The sequence below is a fragment of the Triticum dicoccoides genome, chromosome 3B (assembly GCF_002162155.2).
Source record: "Triticum dicoccoides isolate Atlit2015 ecotype Zavitan chromosome 3B, WEW_v2.0, whole genome shotgun sequence".
Taxonomy (NCBI): domain Eukaryota; kingdom Viridiplantae; phylum Streptophyta; class Magnoliopsida; order Poales; family Poaceae; genus Triticum; species Triticum dicoccoides.
The window spans coordinates 568,700,538-568,715,422 of record NC_041385.1 but is presented as its reverse complement, the minus strand read 5'-3'; positions in this window follow the sequence as shown (position 1 = coordinate 568,715,422).

Genomic DNA, 14,885 nt, shown 5'->3' with positions numbered 1-14,885 from the left:
TCGTGGTTCCGATAGGTGGTGCTATCGTACATCCACGTTGATGGAGACATCAACCCACGAAGGGTAATGGTTGCGCGAGTCCACGGAGGGCTCCACCCACGAAGGGTCCACGAAGAAGCAACCTTGTCTAGCCCACCATGGCCGTCGCCCACGAAGGACTTGCCTCACTAGCGGTAGATCTTCACGAAGTAGGCAATCTCCTTGCCCTTACAAACTCCTTGGTTCAACTCCACAATCTTGTCGGAGGCTCCCAAGTGACACCTAGCCAATCTAGGAGACACCACTCTCCAAGAAGTAACAAATGGTGTGTTGTTGATGAACTCCTTGCTCTTGTGCTTCAAATGATAGTCTCCCCAACACTCATCTATCTCTCACAAGATTTGGATTTGGTGAAAAGAAGATTTGAGTGGAAAGCAACTTGGGGAAGGCTAGAGATCAAGATTCATATGGTAGGAATGGAATATCTTGGCCTCAACACATGAGTAGGTGGTTCTCTCTTAGAAACAGCAAGTTGGAAGTGTAGGTTTGTTCTGATGGCTCTCTCCACGAATGAAGAGGAGGTGGAGGGGTATTTATAGCCTCCACACAAAATCTAACCGTTACACACAACTTACCAAACTCGATGGGACCGAATTGAGAAACTCGGTCGGACCGATTTAGCAAATCTAGTGACCGTTAGGATTTTCGGTGGGACCGACATGCAACTCGGTAGGACCGATATGGTTAGGGTTAGGGCATAACGTAATCTCGGTGAGACCAATTATACAAACTCGGTGGGACTGATTTTGGTAATAAGCTAACCAGAGAGTTGGTCAGGTAAACTCGGTGGGACCGGTTCGCTCATTTCGGTGGGACCGAAATGTTACGAAAAGGAAACAGGGAGTTTACATTGCAATCTCGGTGGGACCGATCGCTCATCTCGGTGGTACCGAAATGTTACAAAGGGAAACAGAGAGATTACAATCCCATCTCGGTGAGACCGAGATCCCTATCGGTGAGACCGATTTGCCTAGGGTTTGTGGCAGTGGCTATGACATCCGAACTCGGTGGCGCCGGGTAGAAAGAATCGATAGGGCCGAGTTTGACTTTTGGGTTTAGGTCATATGTGGATGTGGGAAAGTAGTTGAGGGTTTTGGAGCATATCACTAAGCACCGTGGAGCAAGAAACTCATTAAGCAACACCTCATACCTCCTTTATAGTATTGGCTTTTCCTATAGACTCAATGTGATCTTGGATCACTAAAATATAAAATGTAGAGTCTTGAGCTTTTGAGCTTGAGCCAATCCTTTTATCCTTAGCATTTTGAGGGATCCACTTTTCTCATCCATGCCATGCCATTCATTGAGCTTTTCCTGAAATATTCATCTTGGAATGATGTTAGCTCAATGAGCTATATGTTGTTAGGAATTACCAAAACCACCTAGGGATAGTTGCACTTTCAATCTCCCCCTTTTTGGTAATTGATGACAACATATAGATCAAAGCTTCGACAAATGATAATAAGAGTGAAAAACATTGTCGCTTTGAGAAGTATGTGATAAGCAAGAGCTCCCCCTAAATTTGTGCATAGTTTAAGATTTGATTTGGACTGCAAATGCACAAAGAGTTAGGCTTATGGGTTACTCTTCCATGTCACATACATCTTGGTGGAGCGCTCAAAATGATAATGATTGAGTACATGCACTCATCACCAAGCAAAGTGAATGATCATATAGAGATAAGAAGGATAATGTCATCCAACAAGCATAAATGTAGCATATGATCAAACACACGAGGTATCACACAGACATAAAGTATCTCAAACAAGAAAATAAAGTTTAACCACCAAAGCAAGAGAGAACAAAAGCAAACTCTCTCTCTCTCTCTCGAAGCCTATGATCTATACATTTTTCTCTCCCTTTGGCAACAAGTTACCAAAAAGTTCCTAGAAAATGCATAGTACTATGTCGTCTCTCAGGCTTGGTCTTGATGTGGTGGTGTAGATATGACTCCAAGGACGAAGGCTTCAGTTGATTTGGATGGAGCTGGAGGTGTAGGTGCTGGAGCTGGTGCAGATGAAGTGGCTCTGGTGTCTGTCACTAGCACTGTAGCTGATCTCTGAGCTCTAGGCACTCTGGCAAATGCATCAGTGGTAAAGCATGCACAACCAATTCTAGCATCTATCAAACAATTGGCGATGACTAGGTCATCTATATATGAGTATATTGACTTAGGAGTCAAATGAGAACATTTGATCATAGGTCATACTCATCGTTTAAGCTCAAGTGGGGTTACCACTTTTACATAATGCATTGATGTGTTCACACCATTAGAGTTGCTTTGACTCAATTCTTAGAGTTAAGCTCCCCCTAGATGTGAGATTCCCCCTATTGAGGGATGAACTAACCTTGGGTTTTGTCGATGAAGACTTCATGTAGGTGTTGAAGATGTGGATGCTCAATGTTGATGTAGATCATTTGGAGCAATCCTTTAGAGTGAGTTACACTTTCAATACCTACACGGGTTAGTCCCACAAGGAACAAACAAGGATATCCACAGACATAGAGTGATGCACACACAAGATGATGTCTATGAAAGCATTAGGTTACCTTGTCCCTTGTCTTACCAACAAGAGGGTTTGTGACTCCTTGAACTAGTGCAAGATGTGGAAGTTCATTGCACTTGTTGTTGCCAAAAATGATATGAGTGAAATATGTTGGCGGAGTCACCCTCAAGAACTCTCTAGTTCTTCTTCTTCGGGATCCACATCATCTTGATGGGAATCCTTGGAGTTGTAGTCGTACTTGATGAAGTAGAACTTGACATAGTCTTGGGAACCCACTTGACCAAGGCCTTAGGAGCTTCTTCGAATGCATCAATCTCCTCTTGAAGCTTGTCCTTGCCTTTTTGCTTGTGGTCTTGTGGTGGAAGATCATCTTGAGCGTGTGTCCCCTTGAAGGAAGTAGGATCATACTTCTCTTGTTGAGGAACAAACTTTGTCTTGGGGTATTGATCTTCTTCCCACTCAACTCCATTGGCATTGAACTTTCGTTTAAAACCAACACCTTGGTTCTTCCGGTGCCTTCCTTGCTTGCGTACAATTTCCTCAAATCGCTTACTCCCGACAAGGCTCTTGTAAACACCTTTCTCTATAATTCCCTTCAATAAGCTTTTTTCTTGCTCAAGTGTAACTTGGCTAAGAGAATCATTAGTGGAATCAAGAGAACTACTAGAAGCAACAACATTGGATTTCGCATGATTATTGTTACTACTAGAGGAAGAATTCTTCTTGTTCTTGTTAATGGACTTTACTTGAGGCATGTAAGTTGATAAGAGTAAACGCTTGGCAATGTAAGAAGAACTTTTCTTACGGAGATCTCATTGATTGCCTTTAAGAACTCATGCTCTTGCTCAAGGTTGAGCTTTTCAAAGCGTAACTTCTCATGAGTCCTTAAAAGTTCTCGATGATATTCTAAGATAGTTTCATGAGCTAACTTAAGAGTGTTTAGTTCTTTAGTTAGATGCTCAATCTTCTCCTTATCATTGTCATTCGTTTTATCTTGATTAGCATGATTAATTGATGTTTCATCATAGTTTTCATCACTAGAGTTGTCAACAAGTAAATCATCATCACCTAGCAAGTCATCTTCATCACTATTGAAATCAACATACTCGGGGTGTGTTACCTTTGGGCCTTTAGCCATGAAGCATCTTCCAAGTCCTTCATTTGGTGAATCAAATATGTCGTAGGAGTTGGTTGACACAAGTGCTAGACCGCAACACCTTCATCTTGAGTATATTCGGAGTCAGAGTGATAGCTTCTCTCGGAGTGATTTTCAGAGTCGGAGCCGGATACCCATTCACCAACATGAGCTTGATGTCTTCGTTTTGTGTAGCTGCTTGATGACTTGTCCTTCCTTTCCGAATCCTTGCTTCTCCGGTATGTTCTTCGTTCATAATGATCATCTCTACTCCTCCTCTCTCTTGGTGGTGATTCTTCTCTTCTACTTCTCCTCTTGGGTGATTCTTCTCTTCTTTTGTGGGGTGCCGTACACTCATTGGAATAGTGTCCGGGTCTCCCACAATTGTAGCAATTGCGCTCTCGACTAGAAGATCTTTTGTCATTGTAGGACCTTGACTTGGAGCTTCTCTCTTTGCTTATACTCTTGTAGAATTTGTTGAAGTTCTTCACCATTAAGCTCAATTCTTCATTGAAGTTTTGTTTCTCACTTGATGATGTAGGGGCTTCACATGAGGCTTTGTAAGCACCGCTTGACTTATTGTGAAGTTCCTTCTTATCCTTGAGAGACATCTCATGAGCAAAAATTCTTCCAATGACTTCCGTTGGCTTGAGATCTTTGTAATTGGGCATCATTTGGATCAATGTGCACACTGTATCATATTTTCCATCCAAAGCTCTTAGGATCTTCTTGATGATGAACTTGTCGGTCATCTCTTCACTTCCTAAGCCCGCAATATCATTTGTGATAAGAGCAAGCCTAGAGTACATTTCAGCGATACCTTCACCATCCTTCATTTTGAACTTGTCAAGTTGACTTTGGAACACATCCAACTTGGATTCCTTGACGGAGTCGGTACCTTCATGCATATCAATCAAAGTATCCCAAATTTCCTTTGCATTCTCAAGACGGCTAATTTTGTTGAATTCTTCGGGGCACAATCCGTTGAAGAGGATATCACAAGCTTGAGCATTGTATTGCAGCATCTTCAACTCATCCGCGCTAGCTTCACGGTTCGGTTCTCTCCCATCAAAGAATTCACCTTGCAAGCCAATACACACAATAACCCAAACAGCGGGGTTATGTCCGAGAATATGTATTTTCATCTTATGCTTCCAACTAGCAAAATTCATACCATCAAAGTAAGGACCTCTACGGTGATAATTTCCCTCGCTAGACGCCATACTCTCCTAGGTTGTGAAACCAAGGCTATGACCACCAAAAGCTATGGAAATCAAAGCAAATGGAGACCAAGGCTCTGATACCACTTGTAGGATCGAAAGTATGTCTAGAGGGGGGGTGATTAGACTACTTGACCAAATAAAAACTTATCCTTTTCCCAATTTTAGTCTTTGGCAGATTTTAGCTATCTTAGCACAAGTCAAGCAATCTTAACACAATTCAAGAAAGCATACAAATAGTATATGAGCAGCAGAAAGTAAAGCATGCAACTTGCAAGAATGTAAAGGGAAGGGTTTGGAGAATTCAAACGCAATTGGAGACACGGATGTTTTTGTCGTGGTTCCGATAGGTGGTGCTATCGTACATCCACGTTGATGGAGACTTCAACCCACGAAGGGTAACGGCTGCGCAGGTCGATGGAGGGCTGCACCCACAAAGGGTCCACGAAGAAGCAACCTTGTCTATCCCACCATGGCCGTCGCCCACGAAGGACTTGCCTCACTAGTGGTAGATCTTCACGAAGTAGGCGATCTCCTTGCCCTTACAAACTCCTTGGTTCAACTCCACAATCTTGTCGGAGGCTCCCAAGTGACACCTAGCCAATCTAGGAGACACCACTCTCCAAGAAGTAACAAATGGTGTGTTGTTGATGAACTCCTTGCTCTTGTGCTTCAAATGATAGTCTCCCCAACACTCAACTCTCTCTCATAGGATTTGGATTTGGTGGAAAGAAGATTTGAGTGGAAAGCAACTTGGGGAAGGCTAGAGATCAAGATTCATATAGTAGGAATGGAATATCTTGGCCTCAACACATGAGTAGGTGGTTTTCTCTCAGAAACAACAAGTTGGAAGTGTATGTTTGTTCTGATGGCTCTCTCCACATAATCTAACCGTTACACACAACTTACCAAACTCGATGGGACCGAATTGAGAAACTCGGTCAGACCGATTTAGCAAATCTAGTGACCGTTAGGATTTTCGGTGGGACCGACATGCAACTCGGTAGGACCGATATGGTTAGGGTTAGGGCATACCGTAATCTCGGTGAGACCGATTACACAAACTCGATGGGACCGATTTTGGTAATAAGCTAACCAGAGAGTTGGTCAGGTAAACTCGGTGGGACCGGTTCGCTCATTTTGGTGGGACCGAAATGTTACGAAAAGGAAACAGGGAGTTTACATTGCAATCTCGGTGGGACCTATTGCTCATCTCGGTGGTACCGAAACGTTACGAAGGGAAACAGAGAGATTACAATCCCATCTCGGTGAGACCGAGATCCCTATCGGTGAGACCGATTTGCCTAGGGTTTGTGGCAGTGGCTATGACATGTGAACTCGGTGGCGCCGGGTAGAAAGAATTGGTAGGGCCGAGTTTGACTTTTGGGTTTAGGTCATATGTGGATGTGGGAAAGTAGTTGAGGGTTTTGGAGCATATCACTAAGCACTGTGGAGCAAGAAACTCATTAAGCAACACCTCATCCCTCCTTGATAGTCTTGGCTTTTCCTATAGACTCAATGTGATCTTGGATCAATAAAATATAAAATGTAGAGTCTTGAGCTTTTGAGCTTGAGCCAATCCTTTTATCCTTAGCATTTTGAGGGATCCACTTTTCTCATCCATGTCATGCCATTCATTGAGCTTTTCCTGAAATATTCATCTTGGAATGATGTTAGCTCAATGAGCTATATGTTGTTAGGAATTACCAAAACCACCTAGGGATAGTTGCACTTTCAGAGAGTCGTAGAAAAACACAGGAAGGCCCTGAAAAGAGAGCTTGATGAGATCAAGAAGAGGAAAGCTGTGGAAACCTTACATAGGTTCCCCTGCACATCAAGTGTGCCTTCGTCCACGGGGCCATCATTTGAAAACTCAGAGATAGGATTTGGAACAGCAAGCACACAAACCCAGGTCAGGAACCCGCCCCGTTCCAACACAAAGGGGCGTCCAAAAGAGATAAGAAATAAATCGGGATTGGAGATTCAAGCAAAACACAAGAAAACAAAGAAAGGGACGGGCAATCCGTAATCAACATTGGGGCACTATGACATGGTCCTTGGTGACATTTTATTTTGTAATCTAGATGTTCTACTTTTTTTTAAATGGGAGAATGACTCTTGAGGGGCATCAAAAGTTGAAGGAAAATGCATTGAATGGATAACTCCAGTTTCCATGTTATGTGTACTTAATCTGCCATGTTATGTGTAGTTAATCTGCCATGCTATTTTATACTAAATCTGCCATGATATTTTATACTGGATCTACCATGGTAAGTATACTGGATCTGCCATGGTAAGTATACTGGATCTGCCATGTTAATTATACTGGATCTGCCATGTTAAGTATACTGGATCTGCAATGTTGTTTATGCTGAATCTGCCGTGTTGTTTGTACTGAATCTGCCATGTTAGCTGTACTTAAATATGCCATGTTATTTGTAATGACTCTACATCGCGTATATTTCCGTGTTCATTCGACGCGTTTTAGTCACACATAGTGTGTTGTGTGCAATCTATGGGAAACAAGTTGAAAAAGCGTAACGTGCATAAACCGCAGAAAAGGTTACAGCTACATGATCAAACTACCATGCTAGCCGATGCAGTTAGCGATGAAAAAGAAGAAGCAAATAGCCAAATGAGAAACGATGATAACTTTCACTAACCATGTCTGATGAACTACATTTGCCATGTTTTAAAACATCATAGACGCATTTGAAATAGCAAGCTGGTGCTACAAACGATGAAAGCATAATAATAATGATAAACATAAAACGTATCTGCTGTCACGCCTAAATAGGTTCACATCCACACATATATTACAGAAAATATTCAAATATCGCTCACACACCACCACTACATACTAGGCTACGCGGGGTTGCAGTCATAACATATCACACAAACATAGTTTTGAGAAGAACAAAGGTAGTACCTTACATTCCTCGGCAACAGAATGTAAGGTAGGCGTTCGGTATGGAGCACCACGTGATCACTTGTACTTCTTGATGACTTTCTTGATAGCTTCCTCTACAAACTCACGTGCTCCGGACCGCTTGTTGAAATCTTCATTCGTCAACCAGTTCCATGTGTAAATTTTCTGGAGCTCAACAACCGTTGTAGCTGTGACGACAGGAACCAGTCTACCTTCCCACTTTGCAAGGTATTCCAACATGTGAAAGCCACATTCCGTCCTGCACAAGAAAAGAATCAGGTGAACTCGCAAAAAGGACAGAGATAGCAATGATTAACTTCAATTCAGATGTAATAAAAGAGGGGTGGGATTGGTGTAAAGGGCACATGAAGAAAGAGATAGGAAATTACGTGTTCCCTTGCTTTGTAGTCGCCACGTACTCAATTGGAAAATGTCTGATCTGGACCTTTGAGTTTTCGTAGTGACGGTTCCATGTCTCTTTGAGGTTGTTGATGAAGAATTCAGCATGTGTAGTAAGGTCTGCATCAGCTGCCGATCACATTGAATCAAGCACCTCAAAATGTTGGTTCTTCAGGTCAAGGCAGATCGCGTAGTGGTGACCACACTTGTCATGTGGGTCATGTGGTGCAAGCTCCTGGAACATGGGGAACAGGACCTGCAAGTAAAATGAAGGAAATAAGAAGCAGAGTTCACATGAAGAACAGAAAATGGTGTATTTGGGAAAATGACGTCTAAGGATATCACCAGTTGTAGTAAGAGGCACATGAGTGACAAAACAGCTAGGTGACAAAAAAAGTAGAATCACGTAGAATGTTTAATTATAGTGGGTAGTTAAAAGAAAGTTGCCATCCATGTATGAACAAAGTTGCCCTGTATTTGACTTTGAAGTTGCCACATAGTTTGCACGGGGATGCAAATCAAAAAGTCAGTTTATGTGGCAGTTGTTGCCACATGAAACATCTGCCACATAAACAGAGTGCAGCTACTGGCAAAAAAACATACCATGGGAAAAATGTGCAAACAGGAAAGGAGTACTCACACATTTCTTCACTGTGAGCTTGAATTCACCATGCGCAGCAAAATGCTTCCTCAGGATTTTGTGGTGGAAGTCACCATCCCATATTTTGTAGGTCACACTGTAATGCATGATTCTTTTGTCGGGAGACATATCCATATGCTTGTTGATGAAGTCAATCCCACATGCAACTACATTCGTCGACATTTTACCGAGTGGCCTCACGGACTCGGCAAGATCACCCAGGTCGACGTACGTCGCTTCGCATTGAATGACCTTGGTTCTGTCCAAACATGAGCTGTATGAAAATGATATAACATGAAAGAATCATGTCTACTAAGTAAAAAAGGAAGAACTAAGACGTAAGCGGATCATATCTAGAAAGTAGAAAAAGATGAATGGTAGAAAGAGCAAAGCAAAATGATAGATTATGTCGTGTGGTCATTACGCTTTCAGCTCCTTCATGTGCTTGCTGCTGTCCCTCGCATTTCCAAATCGCTTGACAATATTGTACAGCTGGTTCTGCTCCTTTGTGGCCTTGACTTCGGGCTCGTAGTCTTCCGAGGGAGGTGGGTGAACTAACTACCCTATGCTACCTCACAGAACCAGGGGTGGCACTTCTAATGGTATCCTCAGATACCGTATCTGCAGGCACATTGGAATTTGATTGCCCCTGACCTCGTGAGGACCTCCTCTACAATGCTTCCTCCTCAATCCTGTGGTAAACTTCATCAAGTGATGGCGAAATCTCCTCAGGGGTGCCTGCAAGGATCAAAAAGTGGGTTAGGATACCTGGAAAACAAAACAAATGTAGTGCAAAGAGAAAAGGTGCATGATATGAAATGTAGGTACAAAAAGTGGGGAGTTGCCATGTGGAGGCAAATCCAGTTGCCATGTGTATTGCACTATAATTGCCATGTGAAAGCAACTGCAGTTGCCATGTTGTGTCAACTCCAGTTGCCATGTGGTTGCCGAATGAGAAATGCAGCATGGAAACAAAAATGCAGGTGACATGCTGCAGCAAATCCAATTGCAATGTATAGAGCATTGTAGTTGCCATGTGAGAACAAATACAGTTGCCATGTTTTATCAACTTCAGTTGCCATGTGGTTGCCGACTGGAAAATACAACATGGCAACAAAAATGTAGGTAAGATGGTGCAGCAAATCCGGTTGCCATGTCATCACATAGCAGTTGCCATCATAGGTGAGAACCCAAAAAAAATTGCTTGGGATAAAAGTTAGACTACACAGGTGTATACAAGAAAAAGATAAACGCAGAAGAAATGTACCTTGGACGATCGGCTCTGCAAACTTGACAGCCTTCCTGCCCTCGACCATTGGCTGCGCCATCATTGCGGGCATGCCACCCGGGAAAGCAAAGGCAACTGGGCGTAGGATCTTACACCACTGGTTGATCTTGACTGATGCCAAGGCTAAAGCTCGGTGGGATGAAGGCCATTGGGTGCCTCTCATGCCTACTGGCCGGACCACGAACAACTTGCGGGGCAGAATCCAAGGGTGAAAGATCAACAAACATATCTGAATCAGCTGCTGCAGAATCATCGGGCTTATTTGTAGGGCGGGGCGTGTTGTCAGCGGTATCAGCCGCAGCTTTCTTGACAATCTTCTTGTTTGGGCTGTAGGGGACACTAACATTGACTGGGAGCTTGGAAGTGCGCTGATTTAAGCTGGGGATTTCCACTGCGGGTAAAGGCGCAGTCTGCTCCGGATGTTCACCTCCATCACTCGTGCCCGGATTGACACCTGCATCAGTTGTACTCCGGTCTTCCGGTTTCTCCATAACATTGCTTTTGGCAGGTGGCGGGAATAGTGTGGACGCTGGAACATAACCAGACTCATCTCTGCTGCTCCTAGCTACAACTGGTGCGTTGGGTATGTATGTTGATTGCTTGCGGGGGCTACAATGCCTAGGTGGAAGACCAGCACGCGAAACAGTCACCTTAGCAATATCTGCACCGCCAGGAGCTGGAGCTATCACTACAAAAAAAAGACACATCCGTGACATTTTGGGCCGAACGAATTTTTTCCTATCATACATATGACACTTCTATGATGATAATTGTGACAGAACCCGGTATCAACATAGATGTGGTGGGCACCTACTTCTATGACAAAAAATCATGACAGAAAATGGGCTTTTCGTCCTGGGCGGGCCGGAGATGCAGCTGCATGACATTCTTTGGGCCGTCCATGACGGAAAAAACCATGGTAGAAGCGAGGGGTAGGAAAATTTCAGGGAGTTGCCGGTTACGATGGGAGGTCGGGGGCCGTGCGATGCGCGTTTCTCTCATACACGTACGCGCATGTGTGCGAGGCGTTGGCTCTAACTGAACCCGAGCGAGGCGTTGGGCTCTAACTGAACCCGAGCGATTGCAGTGCAGGCTACGCGTTACTGAACCCGAGCGATCGATCGATGGCTGTTACCTGAACCCGATGGACGATTCCGTCGCTACTGCTGCTAACTGAAGCCGACCGATTGGATGAACAGTGAGCGTTGCGGGTGGGGGGGGGTTGGATGAACAGTGAGCTATGGCGTTGCCTCTGGATGAACAGGACCCCGCGGTGTGGAGGGCTGGATGAACAGTAGACGGTGGAGGGGTGGCCGTGGAGGGGTGGTTGAACAGGACCCCATGGTGTGGAGGGCTGGATGAACAGTAGACGGTGGAGGGCTGGATGAACAGTAGATGGTGGAGGGGTGGTTGAACAGTAGCCGGTGGAGTAGCACGCAGTGGAGGCTGGATGAACAGGAGCCTGTGGAGGCTGGAGGAGGTCGACGGTAGCCCGTGGAGGCTGGAGGAGGTCGACGTTGGAGATGAACAGTATCCCGTGGAGTCCCGTTTTGCGGTACGGCACACCCCTCCCGATGAACAGGACCCCCGTTTCGACCGTAGGAGGTCCGTTTCCTCCGTTTTGTGGTACACCACACCCCTCCCGATGAACAAGTCCCCCGTTTCGACCGTAGGAGGTTTGTTTCCTCCATTTTGCAGTACGCCACACCCCTCCCAATCAACAGGACCCCCGTTTCGACTGTAGGAGGTCCGTTTCTTCCGTTTTGTGGTACGCCACACGGCCCACACCCCTCCTGAGCAACAAGACCCCGTTCCGAACATGGCCGGTCGAACACAAGGCCGTTTCCTTCGTTCTGCGGTACGCCATGCCTCGTTTCCATCGCCTGTTCCGTCCAAGCCGGTTGGCTCCCACGCGTTCCGTTGCCTCCCGATGAACACGACACATTCCGTTGCCTCCCCATGAACACGACGCATTCCGTTGCCTCCCCATGAACACGACACATTCCGTTGCCTCCCCATGAACATGACACATTCCGTTGCCTCCCCATGAACATGAGCCCTCGCCCTACGTATGCGCGACTAGGCGTTCGAGACCCCGTCTGTATGTACACATACGTGGCCGTATTTTCTTTCTTGCACCCTGGCTGCTGTACGTACGTGTACATGCTACGTGCGCGCCTCTACAACGACACGTGCGCGCCTCTACTACGACACGTGCATGCCTCTACATCGACCAGTATGTACGTACACGTTCGCGACTAGGATGACAACGCTACGTACGCTTTGACCAGGTGGGTCCCGACTGTCAGGCACTTCCTTGCCTGCGCAGATGTAGCTGGTGGGTCCCAGCAGTCAGGGGGGCAAATCATTTTTTTGCCCGAACGCACTTCCTTGCGTGCGAAGGTGTAGCTGCTGGATTCCAGCAGTCAGGGGGGCGAATCGTTTTTTTTGCCCGGACGCACTTCCTTGCGTGCGAAGGTGTAGCTGCTGGGTCCCAGCAGTCAGGGGGGCAAATCGTTTTTTTGCCCGGACACACTTCCTTGCGTGCGAAGGTGTAGCTGGTGGGTCCCAGCAGTCGGGGGCCTAATCATTTTTTGACGCACTTCCTTGCGTGCGAAGATGTAGCTAGTGGGTCCCAGCAGTCAGGGGGGCGAATCGTTTTTTTCCTGACGCACTTCCTTGCGTGCGAAGATGTAACTCGTGGGTCCCAGCAGTCAGGGGGCGAATCATTTTTTTCGCGAAATACGGTGGCCCGTCCGGTGGGTCCCCGCTGTCAGGTGGAGGAATAATTATTTTGCGTGTAATAAGGAGGCACTTCCTTGCGGCTGCCGTGGACCCAGCTGTCAGCCTCTCCACGTATAGTCCACGTCCGATGGAAGTCGTTCCTTGACCATGTTGACCACGCCGCGCCGAGAGCACCACGACAGTGGACGACGACGAGGCCTAGGAAGGGGACGACACAGAGCCGGGGAAGACGAGGCCGTGGATGCACACGTAGAGAGGAGTACGAGGGTTCACTGGTTCGGCTGCGCTACCGTCGCCGCAGAATAACAGGGGGTGTGGGTGAGTGGAGGGATGGCCTGACCAGCGGTGGGAGTAGTAGGGGGCGATGAGGCCTCCGCGGCAGCACCGCCGGCCACGGGAGGCAGGAGCAGGCGGCACGACCGGCGCTGCTTTCGGCGGCTGGAGCAAGAAGACCAGAGGTTGAAGAAGCACGACGGCCATTGGATGGACACCGTACGGTCATTGCAGCTAGAATCATTTATATTGACTAAGTTGACAAAGCCCTTGGTACGTCAACTTAGTAGGCCCACAGGTCAGCTTCTGAAACGATGTGTGTAAGTGCATCTAGTGCCAGCCCTATTGGTTTTGGAGTATTGACGACAAAGTTGGTTGAGGGACTAATGCGTTTGTGAGAATTGCAGGATAACGCAGGTAGTGTCCCTCATTGATTCGGTTTACCTACCGGAGATGACCCCTAAAAATGTATGAAGACATTGAGGACAATGGTGGTATGATAATATATTCATATTGAAGACTATGACATGAGAAGACATTGTGTGAAGACTATGGAGCGCGAAGACTGTGTGGTTTTGTTGTTTCCTTTTCTTCTTTGTTGAGTCATAGGAACCACCGTACTGTTAAGTGGGGTCCAAGTGAACTAAGTCAGAGTGACTGAAGTGATGCTCAACCCAAATCCTATGTCTTCGAGCGAAGACAATGAGAGCAAATCTTATCCAGAGCTGGATGAGTCAGCTTTGCTTGTAGCCCAAGTAAAGTTGCCGCGTGTGTTTGAAATCTGACCGTTGGAACACGTGTCAGTTCCTTAGTGACCCAGGGTCATGTCGGACAAATCAGGTCAGGTTGCCTTGTGGCTATAAATAGCCCACCCCCTACACCATAAATTGGTGGCTGCTTAGAGTTAGTGCACGGCTTTTGTCGTTTTCAGAGCAACCCACCTCGAAGCCTTTGAGAGAGAAATCCTTGCGAGGACAAAGCCCAAACACCCAGAGCCAAAGAGTGTTAGGCATCACTGAAGTCTTTCTATCTGTGTGACCTGAAGACTTATTACACTTGAGGACTGTGAATCCTCCAGCCGGTTAGGCGTCGCGTTCTGAGCATCCAAGAGTCATTGTGGATTGCCGGGTGAACGAAGTCTGTGAAGGTTCGGAAGTCTACCTTGAAGACTTACCAGAGTGATTGGGCGAGGACTGGGTGTCCTTAGCTCAAGGGGAATAAGGTGAAGACACGGTCTTCTGAGTTAAATCTCAGCCTTCCTAACCAGACGTACAGTTGTCACAGCAACTGGAACTGGTCCAACAACTCATGTGTCTTCAACAAGCGACTGGTTCTATCCCTTTCCATCCTTTACTTAAGTTTTCTTCGTGAAGTCACTGCCTATCTGTGTATCTGTTTGACTTCATTGCTTGACTACTACTGTTGATTGGCTTCACACTATCTTCCATCCCGATCCTTACTACTTAGCTGCTATTAGTCCTATACTTTCACATCATTGCATATTTGACTATGGCTTGCTTATGGTAGTTTATCTTCCGCTGCATATCAACTAGGTAATTTCTGTTGTTTGTCTTCGAAACTTCTAAGTTTTGAAGACTTTCATAAAAATCGCCTATTCACCCCCCCTCTAGTCGATACTAGCACTTTCAATTGGTATCAGAGCCAGGTACTCCCTTGTTCTGTGTGATTCGGTTTAACCACCTGGAGTTT